Raw genomic sequence first — 15,621 nt, forward strand, 5'->3', positions numbered from 1 at the left:
TAGCACGTTCAGAAATTCTTTGAGGCTCCTTTCTTCAAAAGGCCCATGAAAATATTAGGGATAGTTTTTTTTTTTTTTAACTCCTGTGTAATCAGTGGTATGTTAGTGAATGTTTAATAACCAACTCATAAAGGGGAAGATAAATAATCCCTGACTTGTAGCATTTGCTGATCTCTGTGGTATAAATATCCCCCATGCTGGCTGATTTTAAGCTACCAACCAAAGTGAAATCACTGAACACAGATGGAAGAAATGCACGGAAGCACACCAACCAAACAGCATTTCTACCACACAGGTATTTCAGACATAAAAACACTGAAGAGCACAGATAACAGTAAAAATTAAGAAAATTAAGAAATATTGTGTTTTGAGTATGGAGTCCCTTTTTAAATGTAATTTACTTAATTATAAATTTATATAATTTAATTTTTAATTATAGTTGAATTTTACAAGGAGTTCATGAAATCCCTGAAAATTTAACAAACATTAATCTTAAATTGTGTATTAATGTGTCTATTTTCTATGAGATTAGATAACTGAATATTATATTTTTTGAGGGTTAAGTGACTGCATCCTACAGCTTTTGATTTGTAATTCAACTATATCACATAACTACATTAGTAGGCACCTAGTGAGTATTTTTGTTCAATTATTTCATATTGTGGATTCATAATTAACACTAAACATTATGACTACTGAAGTACAGGTATTTAAAATTGAATTTGCCTATTAATATTTATAGTGTACACATACTTTTGAATATAACCTTTATGCATTATATTTAAGGAACAAAAAATTAGGCTTTCTTGCCTTAGCAATAATTAATATGAATTTCTTTAATCATCATGGGATTCCAATTCCAAAAAAATAAAAATTGACATAATCGATTTATTTTCTTGCATAGTTCTAATCCTCAAATGTTGGAAATTAACAATGTGTTTCATAATAATTCATGTAAATAAGTAACTCTAATTTTACCATACAATGATGTAGCAGTATATCACATTGTGATTGTAACTTTAATTTCAAAGTTGGATGAAATACACAGAAATTCAAATATTTGAATTTCTAGTCATTGAAGATCATTGTACATCATTACATTATCTTCAGAGTACTTTAAACTTTCTTTTTTGGAAAGAAGTCAACCTAGACTTAAAAGTGTTAGAGAAAGACATAGTGCCTTTTTGTTATACATAAGGAAGCTGACACAGAGTACCCCTAGAGTAGACTGAACAATCTCTCCTAAGATGGTCATGTCCTAATTTCCAAAACCTATAAATACATTGCCTTACATGAAAACAGAGACTTTACAGATACAATTAAATTAAGAATCTTGAAATGGTGAGATTATTCTGGATTACTTGGGTAGGTCCAATGTAATCAGAAAGGCTTTCATAAGAGGGAGACTACAGAGTCAGAGTTGAGAGGCAGAAGGAGACTGGAGGCCAGAAACAGAAGTCAGAGAGAGATCTGAAGGTGTTTCTGATGGTCTTGAAGATGGAGGAAGGGACAACAAGCTAAGGAACGCAGATGGCCTCTAGAAGCTGGAAAAGACAAGAAAACAGATTCCCTCTTAGACCAACCATTCAGAAGGTATGCAGGCTTGATGACACCTTGACTTTAGGGCTCTAAACACCTAGAATAGTAATATAATAAATTTACGTTGCTTTGAGTTACTAAATTTGTGATAATTTGTTATAGCAGCATCAGGAAATTAATATATTACTTATATGACTTCTCAGCTCTCCTATAAACAGATATTCCAACCTGGGGCTCTACCTCAATAAATGTTTTATTCTACAGTACTATTCCTTTGCATTCCAAAATTTCACTCCCAGTCTTAAAACACTGAAAGGTCACTGTAATTGTAAATCAAATAGCTGTATAAGCAGACAAAGATTAACATACAAAATCCTAACAAAGGGGAAAAAATAAAACTATGCCATGAAATTAAAAGCTTTAAAGGAGATTCATTTATTCTAAAATAAGGTAGACCAAATTATCTGAAGTAGAGATACACAAATATACATGAAGCAATGAGTAAGAATCTTAGTAACTAGGTTAACAAAACAGTCTTTCAAACTCAACGACATTAGGTATATGAATGGAAAAGCTTTATCTTGTCTGTTACTTTTTGTGTATCTCATACTTAGCACATGATTGGCCTATATAGTACTTGGTTTGTAATCATCTGTCAAATACACTTCACCTAAAAATTGAAGGATAAGTAACAATTCAACATAAAGATGTACTCAAGGCAATGTAATCTTGTTTTTTAAGCAGGAAAAAAACATTGTTAAAACTTCCAAAAAATTTAATGCAAACATTTTCATTGTTAACAAAATGTGAACATGCTAAATGTTTTCTAATATAGATTGCTGTTATCTTCAATGAACCATAGGTTCATTTTATGAACCATTAAGTGAGTCAATGTTCCAATTGTACTGGAACAAAAGCCTTCTAAAATTTGGGAGCCTAAAGAGAATTGGTAATTTTAAAAGGAGGTGATGACTGAGAAGCAGAAAGCATGGACAACACCAAAATGTAGTCAGAACAGCAAAAGATGAGTCAAGGAATGACCTGCACTAGATAATAATTTAATATAGCAGGGGACTTTAAATCCTAGAAGGTCTAAGTAAAGGAATGAAAATCATCAGGCAAATTTTAAATTTAAGTTTAAATTCAAGTGATTATTAAATGGGATACAGCTGGTCTAATTTATCATAGGGTTTTTAATCTAAGATGAATTGCAGGGACTCAGAGAACATGCTGTAATACGTTCTGTGTATTCTGTTGGCATATGAAAATCACAAATTAGTAATTCTAAAATAGGTTGTGAATCACAGATCTAGATCAACTTTTATGGATAACACCTTTTCACAAAGAGATCAATTTTGAAATTACAATGATCTGTTTCTACAATCATTAAAGTACAGGCTTCATAAAGCTTAATGTCAACAAAAGTGCCACTAACAGACATGTTATACTAAGATGTTAGGTAGGTTCATACATTATCATATCTTTAAAATATCTCATACTTTTGTATCCTCCACTTCCATTTTGGGAATCATAATCTAGAGTTCCTATTATCCTATACATCTATTTTAAAACTTTGGAGTAACATTGGAAAATCAATTTATAGGCAATTTAGATATGACTTTTTTTGAGGTGTCATAACTTGTTTATATATATATATATTCTTATATGCATATATATTCTTTAAATTGTAACAAAATTCAAGAGAGAATAGTATAATAAATATGCATATATCCATCACCCACCTTCAACTACCATCAACTCATGACCAATATTGTTTTATGCATACTCCCTTATTTATAGCTCTCACCTCCAGATTATTTTGAAGCAATCCCAGGAGTCATTTCATCAAAAATATTTCCTTTGTGTTTCTAAAATATGCCTTTTATTGTTATTTATCCTATATCTTTTATACCTATAATTTGTATTATTTTGTTTTCCTTCTATTAATTTGCTAATTATATATTTTTACTATTATTAGTGTCTACTGAATGTATCTTTAACATTTCCAACAAATAAGAATTCTTAGTTTCACCAATTCTGAAAGTTGTAGAACTTTAGATCCTTTAAAATTTGTTTCCCCTCGATGATGTTTTTCCTTTTTTGGAAAGCACTGCTTTACCTAATGTAATCTGAATGCTACAAGACACTGTAATTATTCTGCTCTTTGTTGGTATTTATTTTATTGACCTACATATTTACCTTCTGTGATGGTCTTCATTTCCCCTGAATAATCATGTTTCTGTTTGGGGACTTTTTCTTTTACCAGAACTGTGTTTAATTTCTTTAAGTGCAGTCCTGTGGTGACAAATTTCCTTGGTCATCATTTGCTTAGAAAAGGCTTTATTTACTTCATTATCTCTTTTAAAGAATGTTTTCACTGGGCAAATGTTTCTAGATGTGTTTACTTCCTTGTATCATTTTAAAGATGTCTTTCATCACTTTCTGGCTTTCAGTATTTCTGTTGAGTAGTCACCTATCTATCATATTGTTGGCCCTTTCAAAGTAATGTGCCTTTTTGTTCTGACTGCTTTTAAACCTTTTCTAAGGTTACCAATAGGTTTATCTTCTATGCATGAGTGTGGCTTTCTTTGGTTTTGAGGTTTGCTAACTTCCTGAATCTGAGGGTTGATATATCTTATCAGTTTTGAAATTTTTCAGCCATTATCACTTCAAATAGTATTTTTACCGTATTATCTCTTTTGTTTCCTTTTGAGATTCCACTAACAAACAAGTTCGACCATTTTGGTATAACTCACAAGTCTCTTCCTTTCATCTATTAAAATACTTTTCATATTTTATTAAGAGTGTTTATTGACCTGTCTTTGAGTTTACTGATCCTTTATTTTCTAGTGAAGCCATCAGTGAGTTCTTAATTTTTTTCAATTCTAGAATGTTCATTTTATTCCTTTTAAAATAGATTATAATTATTTCAAAACCCTCATTCTGCTTTTTTCTTATTCAAAAAATTTTGTTTAGTAAGTTTATCATAGTTATTTCAAAGACTACATCTGCTAGTCCCAGTAACTAGACCATCTGTGTATTCCACATATATTGTCTGTTTTCCCCTTGATTATCAGCCATTGCTTTTATTTGTCACATGCTTTATCATTTTTTATTGTTATTATATGTTGAAAATTGCATATCACCCCCCCCAAAAAAAATCCAGATGTTCTCATCTTTCACCAATCATGGATCTCTCTTTACCTTATTAAGTAATAGAATCAAGAGCTGAACAGGGTCAGGCTATATTGCAGGGTTAGTAAAAGTAAGTGCAGCTTAACTTCACCCTTGTTTTTAAGGCATGACCCTCCCTGATGTACTCTGGGAGATCAAGCTGTGTCCTTCAGAGACTCCAAATCAAGCTCTCTTTTTACAGCTTCAAGAAATTCAAAATTGAGCAGTATCTTAAGGGAAATAAAACTGTTGTGCTCAAGGTAAATATCCTTCCTAACAGGTTTTTTTTTCTTTTTTTTAAGAACTATAAGATGAGGGACATCGACTCTATCTTTTATAAACTTTCAACCTAGTTCCCCAGTCTCCTACATGGCATCAGAACTCAACAAACGTCCAATGAAAAAAAAAATACCTATTAGTTTCTTTCTCTCTAGGTCCAGTTGCTCCCATCAGCCTCACATGACTGCTACATTGTAGGCTCATTTCTATTTCTCCTAACAGATGTTTTTTTTGGTTTGGAAAAATCCCAATATTTAGCCCATTCCAAGGATTAATGAACTCCCAGAAGAGAGCATCACCTTCCGTTGGAAAAGTTCTCTTCTGTCTGAAATATTTGCTTATCTAATCCTCATAGCATTACAACTCTTTGATATCATTATAATATTATCTTATAATTTATGCAAGGTCTTTTTTTTTTTTTTTTTGGTTAAGCTGTATGAAATTTCCAGTATTTTTAGGTCAGAAACAAATTGCCCCAAGAGATTTAGCCAGCCATGACCTACCATGTTTTATTCATAAGCAGAATTTTGAAATAAAAAAGATTTTTTACAATATATATTTAGCAAAATTGCAGCCTGCAAACACTGTTTATATTTTAAGTCCAATTAAATAAGTAATTTATTTATACAATGAACAGCTAATACATGCCTTTTATTATTCTCAGACTTAGTGTTACATGTTGAATATATAATTGGCAAAACAGACTCAATTCCTACCTAGATGAGCTGAAAACTTTAATCAGGGAGACATCTTTGCCCACAAATTCATACAAATACATAATCTAAAACTTTATTCAGAGAAAAAATTCTGTTGAGCTATGAGAATATTTATAAAACGGACCTAATCCAGTCTGAGGAGTTTAGATAAGGCTTCTGTAAGAAAGTGGCTTTTAACTTCAGAGCTGAATAATGCATTAAAGCTAGGATTTAACATGTAGATAAGTACAGAACTATATAAATGTAGATAAATGGAAATATATTCACCAGAAATGAGTGTACCTTAGTGAAACAATGATTCATAATCCTATAATAAGACATATTGGCACATGAAAAGATGCTCAATATTGCTAATTATCAGAAAGATTCAAATCAAAACTATAATGAGGTATCACCTCACACTGGTCAGAATAGCCATCATTAAAAAGTCCACAAATGATAAATGCTGGAGAGGTATGGAGAAAAGGGAACCCTCCTACACTGTTGGTGGGAATGTAACTTGGTGCAGCTACTATGGAAAACAGTATGGAGATTCCTTGAAAAACTAAAAATAGAGATACTATATGATTCAGCAATCCTATTCCTGGGCATATATCTGGAGGACACTTTAATTCAAAAAGATACACGCTCTGCAATGTTTACAGCAATAGTATTTACAGTAGCCAAGACATGCAAGCAACCTAAATGTCCATCAACAGATGACTGGATAAATAAGGTGTGTGTGTGTGTGTGTGTGTGTGTATACTAGGTATACACATACACACACACACACACACACACACACACACACCATGGAATACTACTCAGCCATAAAAAAGAATGACATAATGCCATTTGCAGTAATGTGGATGGACTTAGAGATTATCATACTAAGTGAAGTAAATCAGAGAAAGACAAATATCACATATCACTTTATGTGGAATCCAAAATATACAAAGGAACCTACTTACAAAACAGAAACAGACTCACAAACAGAAAACAAACTTATGGTTACCAAAGGGGAAAGAAGGGAGGGATAAATAAAGGAGTTTCAGATTTCAGATACTACTATACAAAATAGACAAACAACAAGGTCCTACTGTGTAACAGAGAACTATACTCAAAATCTTATAATAACCTACAATAAAAAAATATGAAAAGGCATATATATGTATAACTGAATCACTATGCTGTACAACAGAAAATAACACAACATTGTACATCAACTATACTTCGATTAGAAAAAAAATAAGACACACAAGATTGTGTGAATACCCTGAGTGTTGTTTAATCTGAATTTGGTGGGCCAGAGTACGTTCCCATAGAATTTTCCATCTAAGCTCACATAGGAAAGGTAAGTTGATGTCAGTCATGAAAAAACAGGGAAATCTTATATTTTAGACAGAGGGAATTACAGAGAAAAACATAACAGTCCTTTAAAATGTTTGGAAATAAGTTAGATAAAGATAAAAAAAAATAGCTATTCAAGGATTTTCATCAGGGAACTGACATGATCTGTTAAGCATTTTACAGAATTTACTCTGAACTCAATGTGGTAAAAGATTCAGAGAGAAAAAGCCTATCATCAAGAAGCGGTGACTATTCCAGGATAGAAATGACTAATCAGAATTCCAGAGAGCACTGTGAATAGTGGCTATTTTGAGGAATTTTAGAAGACTGGTGTGTCAGGGATTTTCATTTGATTTGATCTAGGGTTTAAGAGAGGGAAGATAATACAGGAAATACAGGTAGGAAGCAGCAAGTTTGTCATCTGAGGGATATAGATTGGAATTTGATATTGATGAAGTCAATTTTTAATGAGAGTGAAATTTAAAACATAGCCTATGTGGGCAGTTGGCTGCAGTTGTGCTGAGATAAAGGTCATTAGTGTTTAGAAAGGTAAAACAACTAAGAGGTTAGGATATGTAAGATTAATCAAAATGGATATTGAAGCCACTCAAGTGAATAGCAACTGGAAAGATGTACCAGGTAGAATGATATTGAGAAGGTTTAGAGGGTATAAAACTTTTAATATCAGAGAAGAGTGCTGAAGATGGGGGATGCCTGAATTATCCGTTGGTCAGAAGACATCAGACATCACTTTGATCATGTTAATTCCACTTATACTTATTCGTGCTTTAATTGTAGAAATATGCATATGCTGACACTTTTGTTTTAATATTTGTATGAAGAAAGAAAATGTGCTAGCCATGCAAGTAAATCACAAGAACACAGGAGAGTAATTCATTTGGAAAACAGGGACAGCTTTAACAGCAATATGATATAAACCTGAAGAGTAAATTTTAACCTATACAAATACAGCAAACTGCTTTTGTGAAACAGAGTTCAGTACAACCATGAAGAAAAGAATGACTCTTTAATTTTACCTGGGAGAAGTAAATGGATGGATACTGGCACTGACAAGAATGTTCCTTCCTGTGCTTATATTTTTATTAAAGACGTCAGACGAGTTTTCAATTTTAGTTAAATGCTGCTACATTCAAGAAACGTGGCCTTCGAAAATGGCACAGAGAAGCAAAGGAGGATATATAAGGCAATCCTGACAATATTTAAATCAGTCCTAACCCCTAAGTGCGTATCAGAAGAAGATAAATTAATGTACAGTGGTCTCAAAATTTTTGCATTTTCATAGAGAAAAAGAACATTCTTTCCTAAAAGAGTATTTCTAAAAATAAAAGATTTTAACATGCTGGTTTTTGCTTACCTACTCTTGTGAAAAATCATATTCAGATATTCAATTCAGGAAAAAAAAAATCCCTGAGTGTGTAAGAGGCTAAGGAAACAGCGACAGCTACAGCAGTAGTTAACATAACATTTGTAAGTGATATCCATCACAAATCAAATATATCTATTTCTTCTCCAGTCTGGAGAGCGGGAGCCCGGCGGCGGCTCATGTGTGTGTGCTATCTAAGCAGTGAGAGGTAAAGCATTCAAATCCTCTTTACTGTAATGAGAATGGAGAAACCTGCTTCAGCTAACTCTGAAAAAACCGGTCGTCTCACGCTCAAGTGATGTGTAAGTGTAAAGCAGTTCCCCTTGTGAGGACATGAAGGAAACTTCTCCACTGGACAGTAATTCTGGAACGCTGTATCACAAGACAAATCAGAACCAAGGGGCCATACAGAATTCTTCTTTGATGTCTGTGTGTAACACACATGTGCACACACACACACACACACACACACACACACACACACATAACTCTGGACAGAGAATATAAATCAGAAAAGAAATAAATAGAAATTTAATCTTAAGCCTTGATTCCTCCTGGCAAGTAAATATCTATGTCATTTCCCATATAGGACTCCTTACGTTCCACCTCTGTCTTGCACATGTCAATACCTCTGTCTGCCCATTGAATATCTATCTACATCCTTCTCCAAATCTGATCATTTCGTAATTACTTCAAGAGCTAAGGCCATGGTCACCTTTTTCAAAAGCCATCACTGCTTTCATGTTCTGCATCCAGACTAGAGTCAAAACTGATGTTAGCAACTAGTATTAGTGGGTATTAATGGAACACCTTAAAAGCCAACGTATTCAAAATAAGAAAAGCAAAGTTCAAAGGCAGAAAATGTAAAAATGGCTACACAAAGCCTCTGGCCCCCTGTGTCAGACATGGAGAACACTTTACTACTCTGGCCAATTCTGTAAAAAGTACCTGAAACTGACAAGCTTTCAGTTTAGACTAAAGAATTCTATTCTCTGCTTTAAACCAACACTTTACAAAGTTTGCCAATTGGTCTATAAATAAGCTTTCCCTAGTTTGCAAGGGAAAAAGTTGTGAAAAATTAGAATCAATGTAATTAGTTCTTTATATGACAATATTTATTAAAACTGAAAGACTGCCCTGTGTTTAAAGATAATGTTCTTCCTACATTTTGGTGATAATAAATGATAATTTGGATTATTTGTCTCATTTGTTTTCATTCTGTAAATTAAGTACCAGAAATCATATGCTAGTTACTGATTTTTCCTCCGAGTCTATAAAAATCAAAGGGCTCTACTGCCACTTAGTTACTCTCTAGATAAAATTCTTTTTGATAAGGGGATATCAAAGAATTTAGTAACTGTGAAAAACATTCTCAGTTCTTCAGGAGATTTTTAACCCTCATTTTTTCATTCATTCCCTCAAAAAACATTACTAAGCCTTACCACGTGCCTGACAGTTTCCTAAGCACCTAGGGTATCTGTGAAAATGCCAGATAAATTTCCTCCTCTAATGGACCTTAAATTCTACTTCAGGGATAAAGATAATAAACCAATAAATCGATTAATTTATACATGCACAACACACACACATTAAAAACAATGAGTATATAGCATGCATAAAGTTAAAATACAATTATGTCACAGTCACTAAGTAGGTATATATATTTGGAAGATTATGAAAAGTCTCTCTGAGAGGTAACATTTAAATATCTGATTGACAGAAGCCAGTCAACAAAAGCCTCTTTCAGATGGAAGAGCAGCTGAATAAAAGGCCTGAGGCATAGCCTATGTAGAATGACTGATGCCCCCTGGAGCTGCGCAGAGCAGCAGGGCTGACTCAAAAACAAAAAGAATGCTGTTTTACCGAAAAATAGCAGGCAAGACTAAGGAAAAAGAGTAGTAAGAGAGATAATGGTAAGAGAGACAAATGAGGATTGTAAACTCAGTTCCAAAACACGAAGTCTCCTCAGATTTAATCTTTCACTCAATAATTAGTCACACCAAATGGACACACAACATAGTTCATATGTGCAATTACTCATTTGTTTCTGATAATAAGAGTTTACTATGTTTACTTTTTAGACCTCCATTCTTTTAGGCAAAACTGAGGTACAGTAATACGTGCCCCATCACACAGATAATAAAAGAGAAGCAGTATCTGGGAGCGTGCAATCTATCTCTAAACTTTTAAGTAGGATGTTGCACTTACTGGTATGTTGCTTGCAATTACTTCATGACCATGCCATAAAAAGATGGATGTTCTTAACTTATGAAAGTTAAAACCTATTTGAAGATAAGGTATTTGAATAAAAATCCTATACAAGTGACTTGAAGATTAAACTGTGTTTACCAACATATGTGCTATGGACTGGAATTTCATGTTATATTCTCCCATTGTCTGTTATGATGAAGCTATGCATTAGCATAGTTTTATAGCAATGGTTCTCAGTCGGAACAATTTTGCCCTCGCAAAAAGCATTTGTCAATGAATGGGGACACTTTTGGTTGTCATATCTGGGATGGGTAGGGGATGGCTACTGGCATCAAATGGGCAGACACCAGAAATGATGCTCAACATTCTAAACCGCAAAGGATAGATCCCCAAATAAAAAAATCATCTGGCCCAAAATGTCAATAGTGCTGAGACTGGGAAACTCTGCTTTATAGACATGAACAGGGAAAACAATATATTCAATGCAGTTAATTTCTTCTTGAGAATCTAGATAGTGTTCACACCATGAATAAAGCTTGTAGTAAACCTCTCTTTCTCTCTCTCCTGTGCTGCTCTTACTTTGGCTGCCCAGTATCTGAAAACCCTTTCTGTGTATAGGAAAATTCCCACATTATGATTCTCAGTGAAAAACTAAGAAAGCCTCCAATTGCAGGAGCTTAAAAATGTCAGCTATTACCTTATCCTTGCACCTAAAATATAGTCATATGGCATTGGCTCAACAGCAGTAAAATAATCCACCCAGACCTTGAATTAGTATCTGGTGATGGAAGCAACTGGGGATGGCCAAAATCTGCCTCTGGCAACAGCTACAGGAAGGCCAGCTTCCTGGAGTGATGCAGTAGCAGTGCTAAGGCCTGGCTGTGCTGCAGTTCAAGCTGATCTTTGGTTCTTGGCAGCTGCAAGGTTTCCATCACCAAAACTGTTATGCAATGTGATTTGGAAGGTTGTTCCTGGAGTCACAACCTGATTCTGTGGTCCATTCAGAAACTATGAGAGTTGCCCAGAGTCCGCTAATAAATTTGTGTTCTATCTCATTCAGCCAGGATGGGATTCAGTTGATTTCAAACACAAAACTCTGATAAAGAGCTACTACTTTGTCTTGTTCTACTGGTATCATGATATCTATATCTTGTAAATGCCCATATCTTGAGAAGATATATGCCAGTGTATATATTCAATTTGACTTTTCCTTCAACTCTTTAATTATATACAAAAACATATAAAGTATGGGTAGAGTTTGTTTTTTTTTTAAGTAGCAAATCAAACTCATGTACTGTCACCCAGCTTATAAATTAGGGGGAAAAAAACAACGGATGATGTTCTCTGTGCGCCCCTACACATTTGCCCCATCTCTCTCCACAAAGAGGTGACCCCATACTGAATACATATAATATATACATATATGTGTATGTATATCAGAATATTCTTGTTTATATATATATTCTAGTGTATATATTTAAATGTCTATATATTTGATATAATAATATATATATTCTTATATATATGTATACACACACACAGATTCTAAGTATATCTGAAAGATGTATTAATGACTTTTGAAAGTTAACACAGATAAAACTTCCCCACTGCTATTAATAATAAAAATGGGTTTGGATATTACAATTACATTCAATCTTAAAAACTAATACCTGTTTTAGTATTAAAATGTAAACTCTTTAATTACAATCCAGAAGTTATAAATCGGAATGTTACTAGGAACTGGCATTTTAAACAAGTTATTAATCTTTTCTTGTATAGCATTTTCTTTTTTTCACCCAAGTTTTATCTTTTATTATGCATAAGAGATTACAGAAATTTCAAGATTTTTAATAAAGGGCATTGGGTCTTGACTTAGTCTAAATCCTGGAAACCTAATGCCATAGGTTTCTTATACTTTGTAAAAGTGAAATTCATCTAAGTGAAACACCTAAACTTTTAAGACAGTATCTGAATATCTCTCTCCTCTCTTTCCTCTACCCTTTTCTCCTTCCTCCCCTCTCTCCTTTTTGACACCTTCCTTGCAGGCTTTAAACATCCTTAAGGTTCTTAATATAAACAATCCCATCAATTTTCTTTTATCTTTTTAATACCCAACATTAAAAAAAAAGTCCACTTTTTCTCCCCCTCATTACTTACATTAATTACTCACCATATTAGAATCTGCCTTTATTTCTTACAACTGCACTGAAACTGCTCTTGCTAGTAATTACTAGTTATAAAATCCCAAATCCTTTTCTAAAGCCACTACATCTTACAGCCATTTTTAGAAAATCTGTTCTTCCTTATATTGTATATCTTTTCTTCCTCCTCTAAACAGTTTCCTGTTTTTAATTGTATTATTAGTTTCTCTGATACTGAGTTGTATGAGTTCCTTATATAGTTTGGATTTTAACCCCTTATGGGGCATACAGTTTGCAAATATTTTCTCCTATTCCAGGTTACCTTTTCAATCGGTTAATTGTTTCCTTTGTTGTGCAGAAATTTTTTACTTTGATGTAGTCCTACTTGTTTATTTTTGCCCTGAGTTGCCAACCAGTCTTTCTCCTGCTGAAAGCTCAGAGGACAAGGAATGACTGTCGTCATAAAAAATCAGCCACTCTGCCACCATCCTTCACGGTGACATATACAGCTACAGAAAGCACACGAAGCCCTAGAACAGCCACAGAACTACCAAGAGCCACAGAACCACCACTTGGAACTACAATAGGCACCACTGCCATGAGTCCACAACAGCCACTCACAATCCTGCTACCACCAACAGACATGGAAATGCCGCAGTTCATCCACCAAGCAAAAGCACTGCCACCAGCCAAGGATCCTCCACCAGTTCCCCCAATCCAAGCCCACCTCTACCCTCTTTAAGTCCTAGCCCAGTCCCCAAGGCGCCGATAGGAGACTACACTAGGACTAATGGTTCCCAGCTCTGTGTCCAGCTCCAAGCCCAGACTGAGATTTGAGTTCTGGACCCAGTCCCAGGTGGAGGAGAGGTAAAGCTAAAAGACAGTGGAGGACATAAGGGGAAGAGGATGAGGCCTCCTGCTATGCTTTAGAAGGGAAGAAGGAAGAGTAAAGAAGGGGACAAATACAGGGCGAGGAGGAAGGGAACAGAAAACCTTGGATGGCACAGCTGTGGTCTTGTGACCCTCTCAATCTTTAACTTCTGCAGGCCTGGGGCATCTCTGTCCTGAACTCCAACAAAATTAAAGTCCAGAGGGGCTATGATGGTGCCCATCCCCACTGCTCCTTTCATTCCCCTATGGACAGCTCAGCTTTGGATTCAAGCAGGTACTCAATCCTCATCCCTCACTCCTACCCTCCAAGTACTGTATCCCCACCAATCCTTGTCTCGCCTCCCTTCCTCCTCTTCTTCTGAGTACCCTGGCTGCTCCAGTTCCCTCTTCCAGTCCAGTGGAGCCACCCATTCCCGCAGCCTTCTTCTTAATCCTCATATACAATTACAGGTGAAGTAGGCAGAAATGAGTGGGGGTGGGTCACAGCTGTGTCATTTCCTTTCACAAAGGCTACACCAGCGGCTCCTCGGCAACAAGAACTACCTGCGGTATCCAGGGCTAATCAAGAGCCCAGATTAAATCCTTGCCACACCTGCGATGCTCCTAGCTCACCTGCAAAGGGTTTTCATCAACCACGGGAGCAGTGGTTAGTCTGACCTCCATGTACAATTACTCTCTATGCTCCTGCAAACAACATGCCTCCAAGTCTAGGCCACCCACGAGCCAACCCTGATGTCCTGGGTGGTAGTGTACCTGGTGATGGTGGCGGTGGTGGGTGGCACCCCCAGGCCAGCCTGTGTTGACTCTAAAAAGGACCTCCCAGACAACCACAGCCTGCAGAACCAATGAGTACCAGTCCCCTCCACTTCACAGTAGGACAAGATGGAATCCCTGAGGGCCAGAATGGGGCCCTTCCAGTTGGAGGCGCCTTGTAGGGCTACAGAAAGCGGCCACCGAGACCCGGAGACCCACCCGTTTGAAGGAAGCCCGCACATGGCAGGGACCCAGCCACTAAACCACCGCCTGGCAGACACCCCAAATAATCTTGCCGACTGCGGTGCGGGAGTCACCGAGAGGCATGGTACTCCCACCAAGTGCCCAGCCACCAGAGCAGGATGTCCAGGCCCATCTCCACCGAGAGGGCCCAGACTTGGTGTCCCGGCACTGGGTGGCAGAGGGCATCATCCCTGCCAGGTAGTCCAAGGTGCCATCTCCCAATGTGAACTGCTGGGCTCCACTGGTCTTGCCCAAGTCTTGGTCCACAGAGCACGCAGGCACAGAGGGCTGAGAAGGCGGCCTTGGCCCAGAGGTGGTACCTCGGGCCCAGGGAGTGCGAGGGAACACCGGAGCCCTTGTTTCTGAGGCTGCCAGGGCTGGGCCTGCTGGAGACGCTGCCTTCCCCACATCCCCCTCTTCTACTTCACTGTTCCCACCCAGCAGTTGATGGTGCACCCTCCACCAAGGCCTGGGCGAACCGGGGGAGGGAGAAGCGTGGGCCCGGAGCCTAGGGAGGGCGGCCGGCGCCTATGGAGGGGGGGCCGGCTCACACAGCCCCGCTTGAGCATCAGCGCCGTTTCCTCTGCAGAAGCCCAAGAGTACAGGAGATAGAAAGCCACAGCACCCAAACCAAAGCCATTTTGTAGACTTACCCTCCTTCTCTCTCAACTCGGAACGATGTAAAATCAGCTCCGAGAAGACAGGAGAGCGCTGAGCCGGAGAAGCAGAAGAGAGGCTGGAGGATAAATCCTGCCGGCGAAGCGGAAACGGCAACAAGCCGCGAAAGATGGAACTGCGCAGGCGCACAGCTTTGGCGTGCTTTAGAATTCGAGCCACAGGTGTGGTACGTCTGGGAAACCTAACCTCCGGCAGGTACCTGTTTTTCTCTCTCCTCTGTTTTATTTACCAACACTCCAGTTCAGGAGTCGTGCCAACTTTATTGAGGTATAATTGACAAATA

The 15,621-nt window shown here is 36.9% G+C and overlaps 1 pseudogene; it reads left to right on the forward strand.

Annotated features, from left to right (window-relative positions):
- Positions 1 to 11,416: 11,416 nt before the first annotated feature.
- Positions 11,417 to 14,118, forward strand: LOC105086015 (macrosialin-like; annotated as a pseudogene).
- The last annotated feature ends 1,503 nt before the right edge of the window (positions 14,119 to 15,621 follow it).

Source organism: Camelus dromedarius, chromosome 2, assembly GCF_036321535.1.
Source record: "Camelus dromedarius isolate mCamDro1 chromosome 2, mCamDro1.pat, whole genome shotgun sequence".
In the NCBI taxonomy this organism is placed as follows: Eukaryota; Metazoa; Chordata; class Mammalia; order Artiodactyla; family Camelidae; genus Camelus; species Camelus dromedarius.